Source organism: Macaca mulatta, chromosome 9 (assembly GCF_049350105.2).
Source record: "Macaca mulatta isolate MMU2019108-1 chromosome 9, T2T-MMU8v2.0, whole genome shotgun sequence".
Taxonomy (NCBI): domain Eukaryota; kingdom Metazoa; phylum Chordata; class Mammalia; order Primates; family Cercopithecidae; genus Macaca; species Macaca mulatta.
The window spans coordinates 26576098-26602503 of NC_133414.1; the positions used below are offsets into that span (position 1 = coordinate 26576098).

Sequence of the window (26406 nt, forward strand, 5' to 3'; positions counted from 1 at the left end):
TCTGTTTGTTTTGAAACAGTAGCCATGCTAATGGGTGAAGTGTTACCTCGTTGTGGTCTTCATTTGCATTTCCATAGTGATTAGTGATGTTGAGGACCTTTTGTTGTGCTTATTGCCCATTTGTATATCTTCTTTGGAGAAGTATTTATTCAAGTCCTTTGCCTATTTAGGAATTGGACTTTTTTTCTTGTTGAGTTTTAGGAGTTCTTTCTGTATTGTGGATATTAACTGCTTATCAGATATATGATTCACAAATATTTTCTCCCATTCCATGGGTTGCCTTTTTACTCTCTTGATAGTGTGTCTTGGATGCATAAAACCTTCAAATTTGGATGAAGTTCAATTTATCTACTCTTTCTTTTGGTGCCAGTGCTTTGGGTTCATATCCAAGAAACCACTGCCAAATCTAATGTCATGAAGCTTTCCCCCAATGTTTTCTTCTAAGAGTTTTATAGTTTTGGTTGCTATGTTTAGGTCTTTGACCCATTTTGAGACAACTTTTATATGTGGTGTTTCAATAATTTAAAAAATAAAATCCAAACTCAATGTAGCATATCTTACGACTTTATCTCAGCACTCCAACTTCCTCACCCTACTACATGACATTGTTAGAGTCCCCTTTCTGTTTGATTAACACATTAAGCTTTTGTCCATATCTGAACTTTTGAATTTGTTCCCTCTGTGTAGGTCACTCTGCATGGTTCATGCTGAAACATCATGTTCTTACAGAGGCCTTAACTGGCTACTCTCTCTTTTCTAGCTTCCCCATCTATTTCCCTTACCTCCCTTTTCAGGTTATTCTTCTTATTCCATCCCACTTATTTCTTGATAACACTTAGAAAGTCTGCAAGTGCCATGTGTATTTGCTTGCTTGTTTCTGGCCCATCTGCCTTTCTATAAGTGAGGAAATGTGTCTGCCTGGATCTCTGCTGTATCCCCTGCCTCTAAACACTAACCAGCACAAGCAGGTCCTCAGTACAATTTTGATAAATGAATGACTGCCTACAAGAATGAGTCATTTAATGCATGGAAGTTAGTTCATGAAAGGCCTTAGGCAAGAATTCTCAATTTTATTTTTTTAAAAATACATGCATTCTATTTAACCTCAGAACTGTGGAAAAGCACCCCAAGTCTCCCATTAAGGTGGTTTAAGTCTATCAGTCAGGGAAGTTGTGGATCTCAAAGACTGCTTATTTTCCTTTATGCTTGTTTAAGATACTATGAATAAGTGTATTAAAGTCTAAATGGTGCTGTGTTTGGATTTGATCTACTTTCCTTTCTGTCCACCATTTGACACATGCTGCTTTGTTGTTCTACTCTGAGAACTGAAGTGTGGTAAACTTTTTGAGGGCCTGGATAAACAGGCCTTTCACAATGAGGGAAGAAAGATGTTGGGGGGAGGTGGAGGTGAGGATGATGATGGTGGTAGTGGATATTTCAGAGAAAGCCCTGATGGGGCTAATCTGTCTATAAACAATGTTCTAGGACAATGGCCCTTTGATGGTTGTTGATAATTATTATGCTGAAAGACAAAATGTATACACAGACTTCTACTGGGGTGAAGGAAGTGATACTTCTCTAAGTGGTTCATAAAATTACTCAGTCATGATAAATGTTGCATTGCAAAAGATGTTTTATTAGGGAATAATCATGTTCTCTGGTGTGATCTTATTCTGCCAGATAATTGCTGCTTCCAAATGAGATAAAGAGTGGTCCCTCATTTCTATCAGGCTGAATAGCAGAATACTACGGGTATAGGGAATAGGACTGTCCAGAGTCTGATGTTTATGTTCCTTGGCCAGCTTTTGAGAGAAGTTGCATGGAGATTGTCTCTACTTTGTGGGAATCCTTCCAAAATGTGAACAGAGCTGTGGCTTCCTCTTGCTGTGACTACAGCAAAAATGAGTTAGACTGGTTAACCAGGTTGGTGGGGAATTTGTCTAATTTGGTTAAAAGCATCTGTCTGAGGTGATTGAAATGTAAACAAGATATATCTTGCTGTTTAAATCATATTGGAGTTATTTATTTATTTATTTATTTATTGAGACAAAATCTTACTCTGTTGCCCAGGCTAGAGTGCAGTGGCGTGATCATAGTTCACCGCAGCCTCGAGGGAGCTTGTCTTTTTGATCTGATGCCCACAGAAGATTCAACCTTGGGTGGACTTTAGTCCCTCCTCTAAATTCTCCTAGCACTCTTGTTTTATCTATACTGTATATATATATATTTCATCTGTGTGTGTGTATATATGTATATATGTATATATATACACACACACACGCACACACACATATATATAATATACATACACATATATATTTCTTATGAGGAACTGGTTTATGTAATTATGGAGGCCACGAAGTCCCACGATCTACCATCCACAAGCTGTAGACCCAGGAAAGCCAACTGTGCGATCAGTTCAAGTCAAAAGGCCTGCGAACCAGGAGAACCAATGGTGTGAATCTCAGTCTAAGGGCAATAGAAGATGAGATGAAACGTTTCACCTCCAACAGTGAGACAGAAAAAAAGCAGGCAAAAGGAGGCAAATTCCTCCTTCTTCCACCTTTTCTTCCGTTCAAGCCTTCAAAGACTGGATACTGCCCCACCCGTATTAGGGAGGGTGATGTACATTATTAAGCCCATGGATTTAAATGTTTTGTTTTGCTTTTTTTAGACAACGTCTTGCTCTGTCGTCGAGGCAGCAGTGCAGTGACGTGACCATGGCTCACTGCAACCTCAACCTCTCAGGCTCCAGTGATCCTCCCTCTTCAGCCTCCCTTCAGCTGGGACTACAGTTGTGAGCCATCACATCCAGCTAATTTTTTTAATTCATTTTTTGTTGAGATGGAGATCTTAATATCTTGTCCAGGCTGGTCTTGAACTCTTGGGCTCAAGTTATCCTTTCACCTCGACCTCTCAAAGTGCTGGGATTAATGTGGCTCTTATCTGGAAAAACTTTCACAGACACATTCAGAAGGAATATTTAATTTGTGGCCCAGTCAAGTTGATACATAAAATTAACCATCACACTTACCCATTCACCTACTTAACAAGCTCTTGAAGGGCAATATCTTGCCTGATTTATCACTGCATCCTACATATCCTACAGTACCAAGGATTCTATACACAAAAATTAATAGTAATAATAACAATAATTAACATGTATTTATCCCACACACTGTGGCCATGTGCCAAGCTTTGTGATTTATTCATATTAACTTAATTCTCCCAACAACCTCTTGAGACATGTACTATTAAAAGTCCTATTATCTGATGGGGAAACAGAGCTGCTCATTAACTTGCCAATGGTCACACAGTAAATATTTGACCAGGCCACTGACTCTAGAAACTGTGATCTTAACCTCTACACTATGTTCACAGATGGTGAATAAATGTATGCAGCATGTTGGGTATCTATACCCTTGGGTGACGAAGGTTATTTGACTCCAAACCACAACAAGCCTGGAGGATTCATATTGGTTTCTACCAGTTTTGAGCACTATTTTTTACAGAAGATTTCCAGATTATCAAATTAGGCTGAACCTTGATGTTCATTCATTCATTCAAATATGAATATTCAAATATTAATGGATCCTTTCAACAAATATTTATTGAACAAAAAAAAATATGTGCTAGGCACTGGCTAGGCATGAGGATACAATAGTGAACAAAACAACTATGGTCTGGGCTCTGGTATAGTTTACTTTCAAGTGGGAATGACAGACATTGAAAAAATAATTATGCTAATGAACATGTGAATTACTGCTAACTGAGGGGTTCTGAAGAAACAGGAGGCTAGTCTAAGACAGCGCATAACGGAGGAATCAGGTCAGGGCCAGATATCAGGGAAGGCTTCCATGAAGAACATATCCTTCAGCTGTCTTCTGAAAAATGATTAGAGCTTTACCAGGTGATGTGATTTGGCTGTGTCGCCATTCAAATCTCTTCATGAATTGTAGCTCCCATAATCCTCATGTGTCATGGGAGGGATGGGGTGGGAGGTAATTGAATCATGAGGGCAGGTTTTCCTGTGCTATTCTCATGATAGTGAATAAGTCTTAAAAGATTTGATCGTTTTATAAAGTGGAGCTCCCCTGCACATTCTCTCTTGCCTGCCACCGTGTAAGATGTGACTTTGCTCCTCTTTCTTCTTTTGCCATGATTGTGAGGCCTCCCCAGCCATGTGGAACTGTGAGTTCATTAAACCTCTTTCCTTTATAAATCACCCAGTCTCAGGAATATCTTTATTAGCAGCAAGAGAACAGATGAAGACACCAGGGGTGGAGGATGAGATGGTGGGAGAACAGTCTACGTAGCTAGGCAGAGGAACAGCATGTGCCAAGTCCTAGACCAACAGGGACCTTGGCACATCAAGATCTATATCAGAACTTTGGCCATAGTGGTTAGCTCAGTTTAAAGCAAAACAAAGATCTTTATCTATATATCTGTATATGTACCTATCTATCTACATATAGGTATGTGTAATCATATATTGTGTATATTATATATATATACATGTGTATCTATATGCTGTATAAAAAACCATCTCACTGTTTTTTGTTGTTGGTTGTTGTTGTTGTTGTTGCTTTTTGTTTATTTGTTTTTGAGACAGGGTCTGGCTTTGTCACACAGGCTGGAGTATAGTGGTGTGATCATAGCAGCCTTGAACTCTTGAGCTCAAGCAATCCTGCCACCTCAGCCTCCCAAGTAGCCAGGACTAAAGACACATGCCGCCATGGCTAATTTTTTATTTTATTTTATTTTTGTAGAGATGGAGGTCTTGCTTTGTTGCCCAGGCTGATCTCGAATTCCTGGCCTCAAGTGATCCTCCCATTTCAGCCTCCCAAAGTGTTGGGATTACAGGCATCAGCCACCTTGCCCAGCCGTTTCTCAGTTTTTATTATACATATATAATATGATAAAAATTGAAATTCATATGTAATACTTTTCTATAATTTTTATTTTTAAATATAATATGAATATTCTTCATGCTTATATTTCTTATGACCTTTAATAATACAGTATTTTATTATATGCCTCATAATTTATTTAATAAATCCTTTAATATTGCATATTTATTTTTTCTAATTTTTTCATGATTATAAGTAACATCTCAATAAATATCTTTATATAAAACTATTTTTGCGTTTTTTTATTTTGAGACAGAGTCTCATTCTGTTGCTCAGGCTGGAGTGCAGTGGTACAATCTTGGATCACTGCAGCCTCTGCCTCTTAGGTTCAAGTGATTCTCTTGCTTCAGCCTCCTAAGTAGCTGGAATTACAGACATGCACAACTATGCCTGGCTAATTTTTTTTTTTTTTTTTTTTTTGTATATTTAGTAGAAACGAGGTTATGCCATGTTAGCCAGGCTGGTCTCAAACTCCTGACCTCAAGTGATCTGCCTGCATTGCCCCCCAAAATGCTGGGATTACAGGCATGAGCCATCACACCCTGCTGATTTTTGCATATTTTTGATTGCTTTCTTTATGTAAACTTTTGTAAGCTTTTGATACATATTGCCTAATCTTGTCCCTATTTGTAATCTTACATTTGTATATGATTACCTATTTTACTCCTTCCTCACAAACCTTGGTATTTTTTCTTTATGATTTTAAGTCTTCCCTAATACAAAATGCAAAAATGCTTTATTTTGCTCTCTTAATGATAAATGAGATTCTCCTGCCCCTTTGAAGGAAGTGATCCCATCCTTATGTAATTGCTTCCTGGATGTCGTTCCATTGCCACCGTAAGGTTCTCCTGTTCAACCCAGATTCTGAAACATCTCTCAGTCCCAAGCAGAGATGGGGAGCGTGGGAGCCCCAGATAGCCAGGTCCCTTGCTGTCCCATCCCATGCACCCTAACCTGTGCCTGCGTGGCTTGGCTTGGCTGGAATACTTCTGGTTCTTTGTAGTAGCCTGCATATTCTCTACCTCTCTTGACAATTTCCTTCTCATGTTTGCTTTCCAAATACATACCCAGAGTTCCCAGCTGCAATTTTTCTGAATGTTTCTTTTCTTTAATTTTTACCTTGCTCATAGTCTCCAGGGTCATCCATTAAAAACATGCTTCCCCTAGCGCCCCCCACCTCCATGTCTCTCTCTCCCTTATTCTGCTCCTGTTGGTCAGAGTGTGAGCAATGGCTCACGTCATCCCTGGTCCCTCACGCCATCCCTGGCCTCTGATACATCACTTTAATGACACTGCTGACACCTACACAGCTCTCCTAAAATCCCTCCATTAGTCATTCCTTTGGTCAGGGCTCTTAAGGTCTTTTTAAAATTCATGCATGCTCTGTGGGAAGGTGGCATATCTAGCTAATTCTTAGCTATAGTTTGTCTAATCAACTAGGTTCAGAGAACAGGGCCGTGAAGCATTTTTTAATAAAGGAGTTGAGAAAATATGAGGCAATACCTTAAAAGATGTTTCAGCAAGGACTAAGCAGGCTTGAAGAGGTTCCAAAGGGAAGTAGGAGGAGATGCTGACAGAAAAGGAGAGTGACTTCCAGAGCCAACTGGGTGGGAAGAATAGGAACGATCATTCTGGGACTGCCCTTCACGTCTTCAGATTGATTTATTTTGGCAAGGGGGAGTTCTAGGCAACCATGTAACGTACTGCCCAAAGCAGAGCACTTTTGAGAATGAAAAATGGGGTGTTCCACGAAAAGACTATATATACAAAGCAACCCCTAAATGCCAAAGGAGCTGAGAAACCAAAGAAGGAGGTAGATCAGTCCAGTGTGTTCTTAAAGGTGTTTTATCCGGGAACTGACAGACGGAGGTGTGGTCTTGGGTGGCCACAGGACAGGTGGCCCTCTGCACTGTTATTCCCCAGACTCAGGACTTATATCCCACAGGGAAAGGGTATCTGTGCTCCAGCAAGACAAGGCAAAGCAACTCTTCAGTACAGGCAAGAGTGCTATCCTGTGTGCCATAGCTTATAATTTGTGTGATAACATTAAGGTAGATTTGTTCTTACAGTAGGGACAGCAAATAAAGGAGGAGTCAGGAGGCGTTCATGTAGCCAGGGAATAATCAGAAGTCAACATGGCAGATTAGCCTCTAAGATGGAGTCACGGCTGGGCGCGGTGGCTCATGCCTGTAATTCCGGCACTTTGGGAGGCTGAGGTGGGTGGATCACCTGAGGTTGGGAGTTTGAGACCAGTCTGACCAACATGGTGAAACCCTGTTTCTACTACAAATACAAAAATTGGCCAGGTGTGGTGGTGTGTACCTGTAATCCCAGATACTCGGGAGGCTGAGGCAGGAGAATAGCTTGAACCTAGGAGGAGGAGGTTGCAATGAGCCGAGATTGTGCCACTGAACTCAACCTGGCAACAGAGTGAGACTCTGCCTCAAAAAAAAAACAAAAACAGCCAAAAAAAAAAAAAAATTACATCTGTCTTGGGATCCCCCTGCTTACAGGAAGTATTCAGGAGGAAACTGTCTGATTTTTTTTTTTTTTTTTTTTTTTTTTTGAGACAGAATCTTGTTCTGTCACCCAGGCTGGAGTGCAGTAGCATGATCTCGGCTCACTGCAACCTTCACCTCCTGGGTTAAAGAGATTCTCCTGCCTCAGCCTCCCAAGTAGCTGGGATTACAGGCGTGTGCCACCATGCCCAGCTAATTTTTGTATTTTTAGTAGAGACAGGGTTTTACCATGTTGGCCAGGCTGGTCTTGAACTCCTGACCTTAGGTGATCCACCCTCCTTGCTCTCCCAAAGTGCTGGGATTATAGGCATGAGTCACTGCACCCAGCCTCTCTATGAAAGGTTTAATAAAGAATTGTGCATTTTCCCCTATGGAGGCAAATAAAAAGTCTGCTTCCATCTATCAGGTCCATACGCAGTCATAAGACAATTATTCATATGAAATTTTTAAGTGTCTTGATTCCTATTTAGGTATTATTGGTTCAAAGTAAAAGGTGAAATATAAAAACAGACTCCAAATGGAGATATAGGCTGGGGCCAGGTTGTGAAGGGCCTTGAATGCCATGTTGAGGGGTCTCCACTTAATCCTGTCTGTAAAAAGAAACTGCCAGAAGGGGATGGATGCAAAATGACCTGTGGCTTATGCATACCACCCTGGAGATGATGTTGAGAATGGGTGAGTGTAGCAAACACATTGTGAGTGGCGACGCTTTTGGCGGGAAGTACATCGTGACCATGGTCCAAGTGACAGTGCTGGGAAGCTGAGTGAGAGCAGCAGTGGAGGTCACAGGGAGAAGTGATTGTATCTGAAAGACAGTGTGGAGCTAGAATCAGTAACACTCAGTGAATTACTGTATACGGGGAATGAAGAAGAAGAAGGAATCAAAGATGGACTCAGGGTTCTCAAAAGATTGACTAGGTGAAGGGCAATGCTATTATTCCCCATCAGGGACACAGGTAGACAAATGAGATTAAGGACAAGGTAACTCCTGTATTTTAAATAAAGTTTAAAGAATGTAACTGGGTGTGGTGGCTCACGCCTGTAATCCCAGCACTTTGGGAGATTGAGACAGAAAGATCGCTTGAAGTCAGGAGTTCAAGACCAGCCTGGACAACATAGGGAGACCTCGTCTCTATTTTAACAACAATAGAAAACAAAAACAAAAAGAAAGAAAGAAAAAGAAACGAAAAGAAAAAATAAAGAATGTATATGATGCACCAGGGTTTTGCTGGCATTTTATGTATTATCTCAATCTTAACAGTTTTCCAAAGTAGACCTTGTCATTATCTCCATTTAAAAAATCCTAACACATTTTAAATTGACAAATAATAATTGTCCGTATTGAGGGGTACATAGTGATTCTTTGTGTTGGGAGCATTCAACAGCCTCCTTCTAGCTATTTGAAACTGCATAATATTTTGCTGTTAACCATAGTCATCCTACAATGGAATAGAACACTAGAACTTATTCCTTCTTTCTAGTGGTAATTTTGTATCCTTTAATAAATCTTTCCCCATCTCTTTCTTTCCCCTACCCTTCCCAGCCTCTGGTATTTTTTTTTTTGCTTCTATGAGATCAACATTTTTAGCTTCCACTATGAGGGAGTATGAGTGAGTACATGCAGTATTTACCTTTCTGCTGCTGCCTTATTTCACTTAACATGAGTCCTCCAGTTTTATCCATACTGTAGCAACTGACAGGACCTCATTCTTTTTTATGGCCGAGTAGTATTCCACTGTGTATACACCACATTTCCTTTATTCTATCATTTCTCGTTGGACACCTGGGTTGATTCCATGTCTTGGCTGTTGTGACTACTACTGCAATAGACACGGGGGTGTAGATGTCTTGTAGGCATAAGAAAATCACAGAGAGGTTGTGTGCTTCACTCTGGCCACTCAGCTAATAGATGGTAAACATGGAACGTGAAGCCAGCAAGGGCTCTCACTCTTTATCATTGTGCCTTTCACTCAGAGATGAATTTAAAAGTGTGAGGTGGTGGCAACTCTGGAGCTATCTGATTATTGGTATACATGTGGCAGAGGCAAAGTCTGTTCCTTTTCTGTTTTTTAAAAATAATTTTCTCTATTTTATTTATTTTATTCTATTTTTTTTAGATGGAGTCTTTCTCTGTTTCCCAGGCTGGAGTACAGGCATGATCACAGCTCCCTGCAACCTCTCTCTCCCGGGTTCAAGCAATTCTCCTGCCTCAGCTTTCTAAGTAGCTGGGATTACGGGCACTCACCACCATGCCCAGCTAATTTTTGTATTTTTAGTAGAGACGAGGTTTCACCATATTGATGAGGCTGGTCTTGAACTCCTGACCTCAAGCAATCCACCCACCTCGACCTCCCAAAGTGTTGGGATTACAGGCGTGAGCCACCGCGCCTGGTCTGATTTGCTTTTGTTTTCCTTCGATGTAGGTGTGAGTATCTTTTAAGACTTGATGCAGAGCCCCATGCTCTTCTCTTCCTAGGTTATACCTACTTTCGTGGCTACAACCATGACTCCATCCACAGGATGACTCCAGAGCATTTACCTCTGTCCTTGACAATTTCTCTAAATGCTTGTGGCACATCTTCAGCTGCCTGCAAAACAGTCCCAATCGCAAGGCCGCTGCCATGAATTGATGCAATCTTGGCTCACTGCAACTTCCACCTCCAGGTTCAAGCAATTCTCCTGCCCCAGCCTCCTGAGTAGCTGGAATTATAGGCATCTGCCACCATGCCCGGCTAATTTTTGTATTTTTAGTAGAGATGGGGTTTCATCATGTTGGCCAGGCTGATCTTGAACTCCTAACCTCCAGTGATCTGCCAGCCTTGGCCTCCCAAAGTACTGGTATTACAGGCATGAGCCACTGCACCTGATCCCCATTCACTCAATTCTATTCTCCCTGTATCTCATAGTAGCATGTAACATTATTGTTATGGACTGAAATGTGTCACCCTCAAATTCATATGTGGAAGCCTTAACTTCCAATGTAACTGTATTTGAAGATAGGGCCTTTAAGGAAGTTTTAACCTATAGATTAAAAGAGAATTGGTCCCTAATCCGATAGGTTGTTCCTCAGCAGGCTCCTGTGGCTGAGAATATCCCTATGCAGAGAAATGCTGGAACCCATTAGGGCATACTGGAACTCTCTGTCGTGACCTCTGTCAGGGCCAGGATTTGGGGGAGACAATTAAGTCACCCTAGGCACAATTTAAGGATTGTGGACTTACTGAGCTGCACTTGCACAAATCTGAGAGCAAGTTTTGACCTTGACATCTGGGACGGGCCTTGGGGATAATCTTGGGGCACCAACAGTGTTCCTCATTGTTCCATGGCCTTTTTAACACTTATTACAATATATTCTCCTTTATATTACAGTTATCTCTGTGCAGGCCTTTCCCCTTAATAAATCTTAAGTTTCTCGAGAGCAGAAACTTATTGTTCTTTCTAATCTTTCCTCTCCAAGTGCTTAGTCACTCAAAAGAAATGGTTGTGATGTTGAATTCCCTCTAACGTTGGCCTGTCTCTGTAGTGGAAAGCTTCCAGTCCATTTCCCCATTCTGAGTTTCATCCTAAACCAGCAGAAATAATATCTCTAAAAGATTTGGAAGGACTAGGTGTGGTGGTTCATGCCTCTACTCCCAGTGTTTTGGAGGCCAAGATGGGAGGATCACTTGAGGCCAGGAGTTTGAGACCAGCCAGCCTGGGCAACACAGAAGACCCTGCCCCTGCGAAAAAATACAAAAATTAGCCAGGCATGATGGCCTGCTTCTGTAGTCCCAGCTACTTGGGAGGCTGAGGTAGGAGGATTGCTTGAGCCCAGGAGATGGAGGCTGCAGTGAGTTATGATCACACCACTGCACTTCAGCCTGGGTAACAGAGTGAGATCTTGTCTCTTAAAAAAGTATTTGAAGATGAAAGAGAGTCAATGCAGGAACAGGGTCAGAGATAGTAATTCAGAAGAGCTAGAGCAGTGGTTCTCAAAGTGTGGCCTCTGGATCCACTGCATCATCTTCCCCTTGGACGGCCTCCCAGGCCTCACCTGAGACCTCCTGACTCAAACTCTGGGAGTGGGGCCTGGCAATTTGTGTTTTTATAAGCCCTTCAGGTAATTCTGAGCTAGAGAATCATAAGGTAGTGAATCAACCTTAGGGCTGGAAAGGATTTCTTGGAGTTAGCCAGAGGGAAGATTCTGTAACCTTAGGATATCAGTCTTTTTCAGTAGCAGAGCTGAGCAAGACTGACCTTGGGGAATGTGGTTCTATTAAAAAAAAAAAAAAAAAAAAAAAAAAAAAAACGAAATCTGAAATGCTTTCACATTAAAGAGAAGGGTTTAGTTTGTGGATATTTCAATCTGTTGAATAAAGACTAATAGAATGAAATAGATCCTGAAAGAACTGAAGCATGTCAGAGGACGCTTGAGCTGGGACAGGCCTGCCCAGAGGAGATCCAAATGTCAGAGCAGACACAAAAGCACAGCAAAGGACCAGAACTTGACACAGGTACCCATTTCTTGCAAAAAATGTATATTTATTTATACAGGGAAAAAAATACAGTCTATTCCCTGTAAAGACACAGAAAAAATCGTGGCATTTGAGAGACTGAGACAGTGGTCACATTTAAGACTATGAGCATCAGAGAGATTACAGAAATGTACATGGCAGTCTTCACATAGAACTAGGAATACAAGGAAGCCAGGAAAATTCATGCCAGGCTTATCCAGGTGGGGAAATGGACTTTTCCTAGGTATTAAGCTTTGTATTAGCCAGAGTTTTCCAGAAAAACAGAATTAAGAGGATGTGTATAGATGTGTGTGTGTGTGTGTGTGTGTGTGTGTGTGTGTGTGTGTGAGAGAGAGAGAGAGAGAGAGATGATAGAGAGAGACTGAAATTTATTTTAAGGAATTGGCTGATATAATTGTGGAAGCTTGGTGAGTCCAAAATCTGCAGGTAGGTTGGCAGGCTGGAGACTCAGGGAGGAGTTGCAATTTGAGCTCCAGGGCAGTCTAGAGAATTCCTTCTTGCTTGGGGAAAGTCAGTCTTCGTTCTATAGAGGCCGTCAACTGATTGGATGCGGCCCACCTACATTTAACAAAGCAATCTGCTTTACTCAAAGTCTACCAATTTTAATGTTAGTCTTATCCAAAAAACCACCTCCTCCCCAAGAATAATGCTTGACCAAATATCTGGGCACCATGGCCCAGCCAAGTTGACACATAAAATTAATCATCACAGGCTTGTACACAGGAAAGCTGCCTGCTACCAGACTGGGGGAAGTGGTGCCAGTGACGTGGTGTGCTGCTACTGCACTGAATAAGTAAGAGGAGTAGAGATATGATGGGGAGCTGCCTCCTAAAGGATATACTACTTTATTTACTTTCAGCTTATTTTAACTCATAAACTAATATTCTTGCTAGAGGAAAGGGACGAATGATATGAATTTTGACTATAAACAAAGTAATAATTATATCTCTCTCTTTTTCCTCTCTCTCTCTCTCTCTCTGTCTCCCCCTTTGTTTTTTTTTTTGTTTGTTTTTTTGTTTTTTGAGACAGGGTCTCGCTCTGTTTCCCAGGTGGGAGTGCAGTGGTTCCAACATGGCTTACTTCAGTCTTGACCTCCTGGGCTCAAGCAATCCTCCTGCCTCATCCTCCTGGGTAACTGGGACCACAGGCACACATCACCATACCTGGTTAACTTTTTTTTTTTGTAGAGATGGGGTCTTGCCATGTTGCCCAGGCTGGTCTCAAACTCCTGGCCTCAAGCAATCCTCCCACCTTGGCCTCCCAAAGCACTGGAATTACAGGCATGAGCTGCTATGCCTGGCCTAATTATTTCTTTTAAAAAACTTATTTATTATTTTTGTATTTCTAAAAGTTGATATTAGATCCTAAGGGAAAAGAATAAATATAAAAACAAAATAAAACAAAAAAGATATATCATACTCGTACATATTTTTGGGCTACATGTAATATTTTCATACATGTATACAATGTGGAATGATCAAATCAGGGTAATTGGGATATGTATTATTTTAAACATTTATCTTTTCTTTGTAGTGGGAACATTACACTTCTCTTCTAGTTATTTTGAAATATACAATAAATTATTGTTAACTATAATTTCCTTACTGTGCTGTTAAATACTAGAATTTATTCCTTCTATCTAATTATATTTTTGTACCCATTAACCAGTTTTTTGTTTGAGACACCATGTCTACAATTTTAATTTAATTTCTACCACCATTCTCTCACTTAGGGCTGTTCCAATTTCTAGGCCCTCTGCTTCAGCATAATCTGATTGCTTTTTAGGTGTTTCTTCATTCCTCTTTATATATTTTGACTCTATTTCTTTTTTTTTTTTTTTGAGACATAGTCTCGCTGTCACCCAGGCTGAAGTGCAGCGGCATGATCTTGGTTGACTCACTGCAAACCCTGCCTCCCAGGTTCAAGCAATTCTCCTGCCTCAGCCTCCTGAGTAGTTGGGATTGTAGGCACCCACCAACACACCTTGCTAATTTTTGTATTTTTAGTAGAGATGGGGTTTTGCCACGTTGGCCAACTGGTTTTGAACTCCTGACCTCAAGTGATCCAACTGCCTCAGCCTCCCAAACTGCTGGAATTACAGGCATGACCCACTGTGCCCGGTCATCTATTTGCTATAAAAATTAACAGGAATTTAGACTATTTCATTTTTTTGTTATTACGAATAATACTAGTACAATATTACAAAAACTAGGACATTGACAATATTTTACATCTCGCTTTATGGTACTTTTCTATCCCATCCTCATACCTTACCCCACCCAAGGAGCTCAGCCACCTCCCTGAATCCTGTGTTTATAATTTCCTTGCTTTTGTTTTTATAAGTGTGAGTATCCCTTATTTAACTGTTCTCTTGATGAGTCTTTAGGTTGTTTTTAGGTTTTTGCTATTTAAATAGTAATGTTATTAACATTCTTGCACATATCACAGGGTATACATGTGCAAGAATTTCTTTGGGGCATATATCAAGAATGAAAGTACTCAATCATAGAGCTCAGCTTTGCATGGGAGATGAACATTTTTATGCAAGTGTTTTGGTATATACATATACTCATTTCTGTTGAGAACATTCCTAAAACTGACATACATGCATGCCTTAGTTCATTTAGGCTGCTATACCAGAATACCATAGATGAGTTGGTTTATTGATGCAACAACAGAAATTTCTTTCTCACTGTTCTGAAGGCTGTGAAGTCCAAGCTCAAGGCATGAACAGATTTAGTGTCTGCTGAGAGCCTACTTCTTTGTTCATAGACAGGGTCTTTTGACAGTAACTTCGCTTGCTGGAAGGGGCAAGAGAACTCTCTGGGGTGTCTTTTACAAGGGCATTAATCCCATTCATGAGGGCTGTGCACTCATGACCAATAACCTCCCAAAGTCTTCATCTCCTAATACCATCATATTGGGGATTAGGATTTCAACATAAGGATTTTACAGGGACACAAACATTCAATGTATGGCAATGCACACACTCAATTTTAATAGATTATGTCAAACAAGTCTCCACAAACTGTGTCAGAGCATTCCAGTTGCTCTACATTCTCATCAACACTTGGTACTGTCAGTCTTGAGATTCTGCTGGGTTTGAGTATTTTACTGTGGTTTTAATTTGCTTTTTCCCTAAGTACTAATATGTTTGGATTCCCTTTCACATGACCATTATGATATCCTTTTGGGAGAAGTGCCTGTTCCCTGTTCAAGTCTCTCGCTGTTTTCTCTATTGGGTTGTCAACCTTCTTCTTCTTCTTTTTTTTTTTTGTCTTTCTTTTTATATTTGGGATACAGGTCCATTGTAGATTATAGATATCGTGCATATCTTCCCCTATTCCATGGCTAGTCTTTTCACTCTTAGTGATATCCTTTGATAAAATTTGTTAAGTTTTAATGTAGTTGCATTTATCAGTCTCTTCTTTCATGGTTAGTGTTTCTGTGTCCTGTTTAAGAATATTTTTTTTCTACTCCAAAGTAATAAAGATTTTATGTCAGAAGCTCTCTTAGAAACTTTATGGTTTTATCATTTACTTTTAGATAACCTCTGGACTAGAAGTGGTTGTATGTTAGGTATGCGCTAGGGTCAAGGCTAATTTTTTCCAACGTGTTTCAGGTCAAGATCCCTGGGAAACAGAATCTGGGACACTGAGATTTGTGTGAAGTTTTACTTGGGTAAAACTCTCAGGCAGAACGTAAAAGGGAGTGAAGGAAGCAGAACTGACACTTCCCCCAGAACGATGGAGGGAGAACTTAAGCTGTAATGGTACTGTTGCAATAGTGACCTAAACTATTCCCAAGGGGAGATTTGAGCCAGAAGTATCCTTCAGAGACCAATCTAGGCAAGGGGCCAGGACTTTGAACCTATGCATCAAACAGTTCTTGAATATGGGCTACTCTCAGGGAGAGAATGTCATGCTGGATGAAGCAGTTTTCTTCAACTAAGAAAAGTTCCAGAGAAGGATGCGGCTCCAAGCCATCTGCAGCCCACTTTCCCAGCAACTGGGAGAATGAGTGCCTCAGTGCTGAAGGTGGATCTGTGTAATCCAGTGGACTAAGAATCACGTATTGAGAAGGGTCCTATTCCCACTGTTCTGCAGAGCCGCCGTTGTCACAGATCAAGTGACCATATACATGGGTCTGATTTTGAACTCTATTCTGTTTTATTTGTCTCTTTGACAACCCTTGAGCCAATACCACAATGTCTTAACTACTGAAGCTTTACCGAAAGTGTCAATATCTGGGAGTTTAAGGACATTTTGTTTTTCGAGATTGTCTTGGCTCTGTGCAGCTCTTTGCATTTCCATTTAAGTCCCAAAATCATCAGGCATAAAAACATCTGCTGGGTTTTTAGTTGGGCTTACATTAAATTTATAGATTCAACCAGAAGAAAATGGACACTTTTGCAGTATTAAGTCTTGTATTTAATCAACATCATCTATTCTTCCCTTATTTTGGTCTCCTTTAATTTCACTAAATAGTATTTTATAGTTTTCTGTGCAGAGTATTTGCAAATCTTCCCTTTTTTGAAGCCACTGTAAGCTTTTCTTTTCTTTTCTTTTTCTTTTTTTTTTGAGATGGAGTCTTGCTGTGTTACCCAGGCTGGAGTGCAGTGGTGCATTCTTGGCTCATTACAACCTCTGCCTCCCGGGTTCAAGTGATGCTTCTGTCTCAGCCTCCCAAGTAGCTGGGACTACAGGGATGCACCACCACGCCCAGCAAATTTTTTGTGTTTTTAGTAGAGATGGGGTCTCACCATGTTGGCTAGGCTGGTCTCAAACTCCTGGCCTCCAGTGATCCGCCCTCTTCAGCCTCCCAAAGTGCTGGGATTAGAGATGTGAGCCACTGCACCTAGCCTAACTTTTTAAAACAAATATTTCAACTTTAAACTACATTGGTGTAATATATATATATATAGATACATATGATCCAATATCCATATTGATGTAACTAATATTTGTATATTGCACATGCATCTAGCAACCTTGTTAAACTCACTTATTAATTCACATAATTAATATGCAGATTATTTTAGATTTTATGCAAACACAGTTATGTTGTCATTGGATAATTGCAATTTTATAACTTCTTTTCAACTCTTTATATCTTTTAATTTCATTTTCTTTAGAAACTCTGAAACAATGATAAATAAAATATCCAGCTTAATAGCTGTAGTCGGTAATTATAACAAAATTTATTTAGCCAATGTTAGATTGAAGGACATTTAAATTGGTCCACACTTTTGTCATAAACAATGCTGCAGTGAGCATCTTTTTCACATATATCTTGTGCAGCTGCGTCATTCATTCCTCAGAATGAATTCCTGAGTTTGTTGGAACAATCTAGTCAATGAAACATATATAAAATAAATAAAACACATTTTAAAAACAAGCATGTGTAGCTGTCAGACAACAATGTATTTTCTTAGTACTTCTCTTTTCAGTTATAATGGGATCACACTTATACAGAGAAAGTCTTCCATCTTGAAATATAAATCTAAAAAAAATGATTTGGGGAGATGTGAATATATTTGCCCCTTCGTATTTCTGCTCTAAGGTGCCTATGGCTTCCTGGGATTCTAACATCTTATTGTATTTAAACAAATCTCTTTCATAATTTCAGAACTGGCCTAATCTCTTGATAAGAAGAAAAATGCTTTTTTCCAATATTTTCTTTTGATATTGTGAAAAGGAAGCAGAAAGAAGTGGGAGGAGCGGTGGGGGGGGAAGAGAGAAGGAGACAGAGAGAGAGAGAGAGAGAAGGAGACAGAGAGAGAGAGAACTAAAGGGAAAAAACAAAGTATAGGCAAACCTTTTGAGACTTTAATTTCTCCACTCTTTCAAGTTTGTAGACGGTAATTCATGGTCTCAGGGCAGGTATGTGGCAGGTAGAAAGCAGAACCATCTGCAAGATGTTCCTGGCTTTGTTTCAAAAAGTCTATTCCAAATGAGAATAAATTCCCCAGGAAATTCCCCTGGTAACTGGTATTAGAAGTGGTTCACAATCAGCCAGGTGCAGTGGCTCACACCTATAATCCTAGCACTTTGAAAGGCCCAGGTGGGAGGATCATTTGAGCTCAGGTGTTTAAGACCAGCCTGAGCAACACAGGGAGATCCCATCTCTACCAAAAATTTTTAAAAAATTAACTAGGCATGGTGGTGTGTACCTGTGGTCCCAGCTACTCGGGAGGTTGCGGTGGAAGGGTCCCCTGAACCCAGGAGGTTGAGGCTGCAGTGAGCTATAATCATACCATTGGATTCCAGCCTGAACAATAGAATGAGAACCTGTCTCAAAAGAAAAAAAAAAAAGAGAAGAGTTTCATAATTTCAGAGCAACAGTGACCCAGGCCTTGATTACTGACGGTGTCTCAGGGAGGCAGCAAGATTTAGAGAAGAATATTGGTAGGTAGGGATCATAGTAGGGCTGTCAGATAAAGGGCAGGATGTCTAGTTAAAATTAAAATTTATATAAATACTGAATACTTTGTTTAATTTATAGTTTTTGAGACGGAGTTTCTCTCTGTCACTAGGCTGGAGCACAGTGTCATGATCTCGGCTCACATCCGACTCCCTGGTTCAAGCAATTCTCCTGCCTCAGCCTCCCAAGTAGCTGGGATTACAGGCACGTGCCACGATACCCAGTTAATTTTTGTATTTTTAGTAGCGATGGGGTTTCACCATGTTGGCCAGGATGATCTTGATCTCCTGACCTCGTGATCCACCCACCTTAGCCTCCCAAAGTACTGGGATTACAGGAGTGAGCCACCACGCCCGGCCATTTGTTTAATTTTTTAAATTCATATATTTATTTTTTCACTCTGTCAAGTTTCTGGAAAAGACTTTATTAAACATTTTTTTTTCCAGTTTTTAAAATTATTTGTAGAGATGATGGGATCTCACTATGTTGTCCAGACCAGTCTCAAACTTCTGGCCTCAAGTGATACTCCTACCTCTCCGAAGTGTTGGGATTATAGGCATGAGCCACCACACCTGGCTAATAATGAATAATTGTGTAGTATGTCTAAAATATTTCATGCAATGTACTTATGCTAAAGTATTATTTGTCTGAATAATTTCAAATTTCCAAATTTTTCCAAATAATTTCAAATAATCCAAATTTAATTGGACATCCTGGGTGTTTGGTTGTTTGGTTTTTGCTAAATCTGGCAATCCTAGGTTACACGCACCTCAGAGTTCAGTGTGGCATGAGACAGATATGCCCGTGGCCCATGCACAGTCTGGCATGCATCAAAAAACTACTGGGTCTGGGTCTATACAATCAAGGGCAGTTTATATCTTAGTGGTAAACAGCACGGCTAGATCCCGACGACTATGCCCCAATGCCTTGCCACCATGTGAGGCCCAAGAACTGGGTCCAGTCTGGTATAGGACAGGCAGATCTTTCCAGAATGGTTGAGGCTGAATTTCTGATTTGCTCCTTTAGATGAAGTATTAGAGTAAAAATTTAGCTTCTAGAATATTTAAAGCCACAATCCATATACATCTGAGTTTGTTAACCGAAATTTTTGCTTATGATGATTAGAAAGCAAAAAACTAAAACAAAAACAAATTTGGAGTTTCAAAATCTTGGTGACTTGCACTTGACTCTTGTTGTACAATGGTCAGACCTCAAGAAAAAGTATTGTTTGCATTAAAAAGGAACAGAACGGGCACAGAGGCTCATGCCTGTAATCCCAGCACTTTGGGAAGCTGAGGTGGGTGGATCACCTGAGGTCAGGAGTTCAAGACCAGCTTGGCCAACATGGTGAAACCCCATCTCTACTAAAAATACAAAAATTAGCCGGGCGTGGTGACAGGTGCCTGAAGTCCCAGCTACTTAGGAGGCTGAGGGAGGAGAATCACTTGAACCCGGTAAGTGGAGGTTGTGGTGAGCTTAGATTGGGCCACTGCACTCCAGCCTGGGCAACAGAGTGAGACTCCATCTCAAAAAAAAAAAAAAGATTCAGGATGGATGCATGCTCTTGGTCCCCTACTCCTGTATCTGACTGTGTTCTCACATGGTTCTTCTGTGTTCCCTGTGGTCCTTCTGAGTTGCAGAGTACCTGGTATGAGAGATCTGCCCAGCCCAGGTCAGAGGGCATGCTCCTAGCCTACCCTTCCTGGTCACAGGCAGTACTCCTGTATGCCACCTCAGAGCCATCCAATGGCAGTGGGAGGTATGAATCAGGCTTGGTCATAAAGAATGTGCCCAGCCTGACTGAATGGGGTCCTCATTCAGCTTTATATGTAGGAGGTGAAAACCACCCCCCAAGTCACACATACTGTTAATTGTTAGAATTTCTACTCCAACCTGGACATGGCCCCTCTGTCTAGTGCGTTCAGCTAGGAGCAGTTGCAAGAACTTTTTCTTTTTTTTTTTGTCCCTATGACATAGAAGCCTATCTGGAAGGCAACCAAGTGGTTTTCTTGGCTATTTTTCCCCCAGGCTCACACTCTAAACTTGGAATTTCATGCCTTATCACTTCTATGGCAAGGAAAAAACCACAAAAGCCAAGCCAAACCAGGAAGAGATAGTTTATGAATTAAAACTTAGCGCTCTTAGAAAGAAGATCTAAATGACCAGGCTGAACTGCCCACTTAATGGTACATTTTCCCTTAGCTCCCCCTGGTTTCTTTTGACCTTTGATTGGAGGCTGTTTTTATCGATTTGTTTTAGTGACGATGTTGTTGGGGTGAGGGTAGGAAGTGATTTTCTCACTAAGAAGGGGGTCCTGGGCCCATATTTTTACTTCAGCTGCTCAAATGGCAAGTTTAAATAAGGAAAACGATTCTGAAAAAGGAATTCAGGTGGGTATACTATACAGAGATAAGATGTTTTATTGATTAAAATGGATTGATTTTTAAATTTTATCTTCTGAACTCTTTTTTTTGAGATGGAGTCTCACTCTGTTGCTCAAGCTGGAGTGCAGTGGCAAGATCTCGGCTCGCTGCAAGCTCTGCCTCCCGGGTTCATGCCATTCTCCTGCCTCAGCCTCCCGAGTAGCTGGGACTAGAGGCGCCCGTCACCATGCCCGGCTAATTTTTTGTATTTTTAGTGGAGACAGGGTTTCACCGTGTTAGCCAGGATGGTCTTGATCTCCTGGCCTCGTGATCCACCTGCCTCGGCCTCCCAAAGTGATGGGATTACAGGTGTGAGCCACCGTGCCTGGCCTATCTTCTGCACTCTTAATTCCTAAAAGCCTACCCCTTAGTGCTATGGTCCGGTACTGTCCTGGTCCTTGTCCTACATCTGCCTTCTTCATAGGCGGGAGTAGATGTGAGTGTGGGGAAACCTAGCTTCCTTCCTAGACAGTGTAACACAAAGCCAATAAACTGGAGGAGAAAATAACTTTCTCTGTCCTGGCTTTTAGGAATTCACTAATTCACAAGTCATTTGGCTATGTTGACACCTATTCCTGGACACTTTTTGTCTGAGAACTACTCTTTTCCTCAGCTTTGGGTCAATATTAGAGACAAACTTATTAGTGATCAAGGAATTACTGTATAAAATCTAAAATCCTTTGCCTATATTTAAGAGGCATTCTGTGATCTGGCCTTTCCGACTTCAATTCTTAATTTACTTGAAATGAGTAGTAAAACGTATGAGTACTAAAAAGCGAAAGTCTTAGGCAAATATTTGAACTAAATTTTATTGATATGGATTATTGAAAGTACGGCTGTTTTTCTAGATTACTTACATATCTAGTTGTCCTTCCTACCAGCTCCCACTGAAGGGCTGCTCAGTTTCACAGTTTCTTGATGTCTAGATAAGTAAATAAGCACAAAAACAAAACCCACAGTAATAATTTCTCTTGCTGCTAATCTATTATGAGACCAAGGTCTGACCTGAAGCCTTTGGCTTCTAAATGAACACTGAAATCAGCCTCTCTAGGGTATCTAACTATTTCTTCTTCCAAAAGAACTTCAAGAAAGTACTGTGGGAAGTCATCCTTCCCTGAACTCATACCTTTAATCCTTTTTAGGGGATGACGACCAGAAGAGTGGCTTGTGACCTCCTTCTGTCAAAGGAGAAGCTCATTAACTTTATCTTTTCTCTTTCCCATCATTGGTCCGAGGGAATGTCAGAAATAACTATTATTGCCAATGAATTGCAAAGGAATGAGTTTTTATGTCTAGCTTTCAGGTGCCATAATTATCATAATGTATTATTAAATGTGCCAGATTAAATTTGGTAAATGATACGTCTTCTCTAATTTCTGCATTACTGTTTATTTGTGTTTTAAAATCCAGGGACATTTCATGTAGGACCAGGCTGTGCTGCCGTTGATCACAACTGGGCTTTCTGGAGAATTCCGCTGTGCTTCTGTGATCTCGCTGTGGGCCCCATGCTGGAAGCTCTGCTCCTCTCCCAGTGGGGGCTCCACTTCTCATTTCCTGGGCCTTCTGTTCATGATTTACGGATGAGACAGAGGATGATGTTGGCTCCATCTGGAAAGTGGGTCAGCCAGTCTTCGAGGAGACACCTTGGAGGCCTATGAATAGTGCTCTGGATACAGATGACATAAGCTTAGAGACAGATAGGAGAGGGAAGAAAGGACTTGACCCTCAGAAAGTGAAATTCAAGTTCAGCCTGAAGTGGAGCATTGTTCAAGATAAAGGCTCTGCAAAATGTACTGTAAATGATTCACAACTGTTATTAATGCAAAGATCCAGTTGAAGAAATTCCCTGAAGAAAAATCCATCCTGATCTCAAATGCTACCCCCACAGGCCTGCCAGAGCGCCCAACTTTCCACAGGCAAATTGCTGGACCACTGGGCTAAGGACAGTAAGAAGGGCTGGCCATGTTATTCAGGAGGCAAAGTGTGTTGGCACCTATGGAGACATTTGTTCCGTTGGCTTATCAGATGTGTCAGCCCAGTGACTTGCAAAGGGTGAGGGTGGTCATGTAGCCCATGAAGCTCATTCATTTGGAGCGAAGACCATAGAAGAAATGGAATTTGATAATGATTTATTTCCTTCCTTTCCCTTCCCTTTCTGTTCCTTTCTTTCGTTTCTTTAATTGACCTCAGGACCCCTGATTAACCATAGTTCTTGGTTCTATATACTTTAATCATTGGTCCACTTATGATCTCATTTATTTAATTATTTTAAATAGGCACCCATGAGTCCACCACTTAGTACAAAAACTAGGACATTGACAATATTTTGCATTTAAATCTATAGTCCTTCCCTTTCTCATCCTCATATCTCACTCCATCCAAGGGGCTCAGCTACCTCCTGGAATCCTGTGTTCACAATGTCCTTGCTTTTGTTTTTAAAAGTGTGAGTATCCCACAGTTTATGTAACTGTTTACCTGTTGATGAGCCCTTAGGTTGTTTTTAGGTTTTTTATATTTAAATAGTGATATAGTAATGTTATTGTACATATCACAGGGTATACATGTGTGAGAACTTCTTTTGGGTATATATCGAGATGGAAATTGCTCATAGAGTAGGTGAATACTTGACATCACAAGATAGTGCAAATTATCTTTCAAAACATACTAATTTTACATTTCTACCAGCAGTGTCCTAGACAATTTGTAGATCCACATCCCCTGCATTTTCTCCATGTCTGATGCCAATAACTTGGGTTTTATTGGACTTTTAACTTTTTGTCAGGCATGTAAGTTTCACTTGTATCTCACTGTGTTTTGATTTGCATTTCCACACTTAGTAATGAGGTTGAACAACCCTTTCATGTTTACTGGTCATATATGTTTCTTTTGTTTTGAAATTTCTATTCATGTCTTCTGATCATTTTTCAATTGGGATAGAAGTACTTTTATACTGATATGCAGGAACAGTGATTTTTCTAAAGAATAAAAATCTTTCAAAATTTAAATTTAGGATTCTACTCCCAGAATGGATTTACAGAAATGATTTTCTATATTAATATTATTTCTACATGAGGAAAATCATATTTGCATGTAATATACAGGGAGTATTATTGGAAAACATTCATGACCTCCTGAAAATTATAATCTTTTTAAACATTAATTAAAAAATTTTAAAATTATGAGTACAAAATCGTTGCTTATATTTTTCAAAATATGATGTTTTGAAACAGATGTACAATGTATAATGATACATCAGGGTAATTGGGGTATCCATAATCATAAGTATTTATCATTTTTTGTGTTAGGAACATTCCAATTCTACTCTTTCTGTTATTTAAAAACATATAATAAATTATTATTAACTGTAGTCATTCTATTGTGCTATCAAATGTTAGTTCTTACTCATTCTATCTCATTGCACTTTTGCACCCATTAACCATCTCCACTTTATCCCTGACTCCCTGCTATCCTTCTCGGCCTCTGGTAACCATCATTCTACTCTATCTCTATGAGTTCAAATTTTAAATTTCAGCTCCCACATATGAGTGAGAACATGTAATATTTGTCTTTCTGTGCCTGGCTTATTTCACATAACAAAATGACCTCCAGTTTTATCCATGTTGTTGCAAATGACAAGATTTCCTTCTTTTTTATGGCTGAATAATATTCCACTACGTATGTTTACCATGCTTTCTTTACCCATCGAAAATTACAATCTTAAATTCAACAATTTTCAACCGCTATGACCATTATCATCCTGCCTTCCCCACTCGTCTTTAGTGCAAACCACCATCACCTCTTACTTTGGCTACTTCAACAGCTTCCTAACTGGTTCTTCTGTTTCTTCTCCTACCCTCCCTCTTAAGTCTAGATGGCAGCCCCTATGATTTTGTCACTCCTGGAAAAATCTCCCTATGACTTCCCATAAAGCCTTACATGATTTGATCCTTGCCTCCTCTTTCCATCCCTAATTCCCTGGCCTCCATCCATGCAGTTGTTGATGCTATTCCTGGGATAGGCTGAGCTTGATCCTGTTGATACACCGAGCTTGATCAGGGCCTTTATGTTTGTTATTTTTTGCCAGGAAAGTTGTTCTCCTGGGTGTTCCTGTCCATTACTCTTCCACATCATTCACTTGTCTGCTCAGTGCTTCCTAATCAGAGGTGCCTTCCCTGACCTCCAATCCCTTATATATTCTTATTCTACTGTGTTTTTTTCAAAGCATTTATTACATCTTAAAATTATGTCATATTGTGTTTTCATTTGTTTATTGTTGTTCTCCTCCGTGGACTGCAAGCACCATGATAGCAGAAACATGACTGTTCGCTGCTATATCATTTCCATCTAGAACAATTGGATATCTTTTACATAGAACATCAAATATATTGTCTAGACTAGGACTATGTCTGGCACATAGTTGATGCCCAACAGATATTTGCTAAATAAAATAAAATAATAGATTATATAGATGAGGAGGCAACCAGAAGTTTCTTGAATTGTTTACATAGATGTTCACAGATAACATCAAATCAGGAAATATAAAACACATTATACGAAATGAGTTTATAAGAACTGAGATGATTCTAGAAAATCAAGTGAATTTTTGATTGAATTGTGAATTGTTGTGGGACTACTTAGAGTGGTAGTTCTGATTTTAAAATAAAATTATTGGCCAGATGTGGTGGCTTATGCCTGTAATCCCAGAAATTTGGGAGGCCAAGGTGGGCATATCTCCTAAGGCCAGGAGCTCAAGACCAGCCTGACCAACATGGCAAAACCCTGTCTCTACTAAAAATACAAAATTAGCCAGGTGTGGTGGCGTGTGCCTGTAATCTCACCTACTCAGGAGGCTGAGGCAGAAGGATCGTCTGAGTCCAGAAGGCGGAGGTTGCAGTGTGACAAGATTACGCCACTGCACTCCAACATGGGTGACAGAGCATGACTCTGTCTCAAAAAAAAAAAAAAAAGTAAATAGAAGAAAATAAAATTATTGAGGTACATTTTACATATCACCACTTTCTTTTTTTTTTTTTTGAGACAGAGTCTCGCTATGTCGCCCAGGGTGGAGTGCAGTGGCCGGATCTCAGCTCACTGCAAGCTCCGCCTCCCGGGTTTTTACGCCATTCTCCTGCCTCAGCCTCCCGAGTAGCTGGGACTACAGGCGCCCACCACCTCGCCCGGCTAGTTTTTTGTATTTTTTTTTTAGTAGAGACGGGGATTCACCGTGTTAGCCAGGATGGTCTCGAACTCCTGACCTCGTGATCCGCCCGTCTCGGCCTCCCAAAGTGCTGGGATTACAGGCTTGAGCCACCGCGCCCGGCCGACCACTTTCAAGTGAAATGAATTTTAGTAATTTCACTGAGTGGTACAGCTATCACCATTACTTAGTATTAGAACATCTTTTATCCCACCAATAAGATCCTTTGTGCCTATTTACAGTTGATTCTTGTTCTCAGTTTTAGGCTTGGGTTGTTACTAATCCACCTTCTGTCTCTATAAATTTGCTTGTTCTGGATTTTTTTTTTTTTTTTTTTTTTTTTTTTTTTTTTTTTTTTGAGACAGAGTCTAGCTCTGTCTCCCAGGCTGCAGTGCAGTGGTATGATCTGGGCTCACTGCA

At 40.4% G+C, this 26406-nt stretch overlaps 1 long non-coding RNA gene across 1 annotated transcript in view; it reads left to right on the plus strand.

The window, feature by feature from the left end:
- The window catches only part of LOC144331089 (uncharacterized), a 48949-nt gene extending 24980 nt beyond the window's left edge, over window positions 1–23969 (plus strand). The window contains exons 7-8 of the long non-coding RNA XR_013397971.1: window positions 20626–20756; window positions 22200–23969. This is a non-coding gene — a long non-coding RNA (uncharacterized LOC144331089). The remainder of the gene's footprint in view (window positions 1–20625; window positions 20757–22199) is intronic.
- The last annotated feature ends 2437 nt before the right edge of the window (window positions 23970–26406 follow it).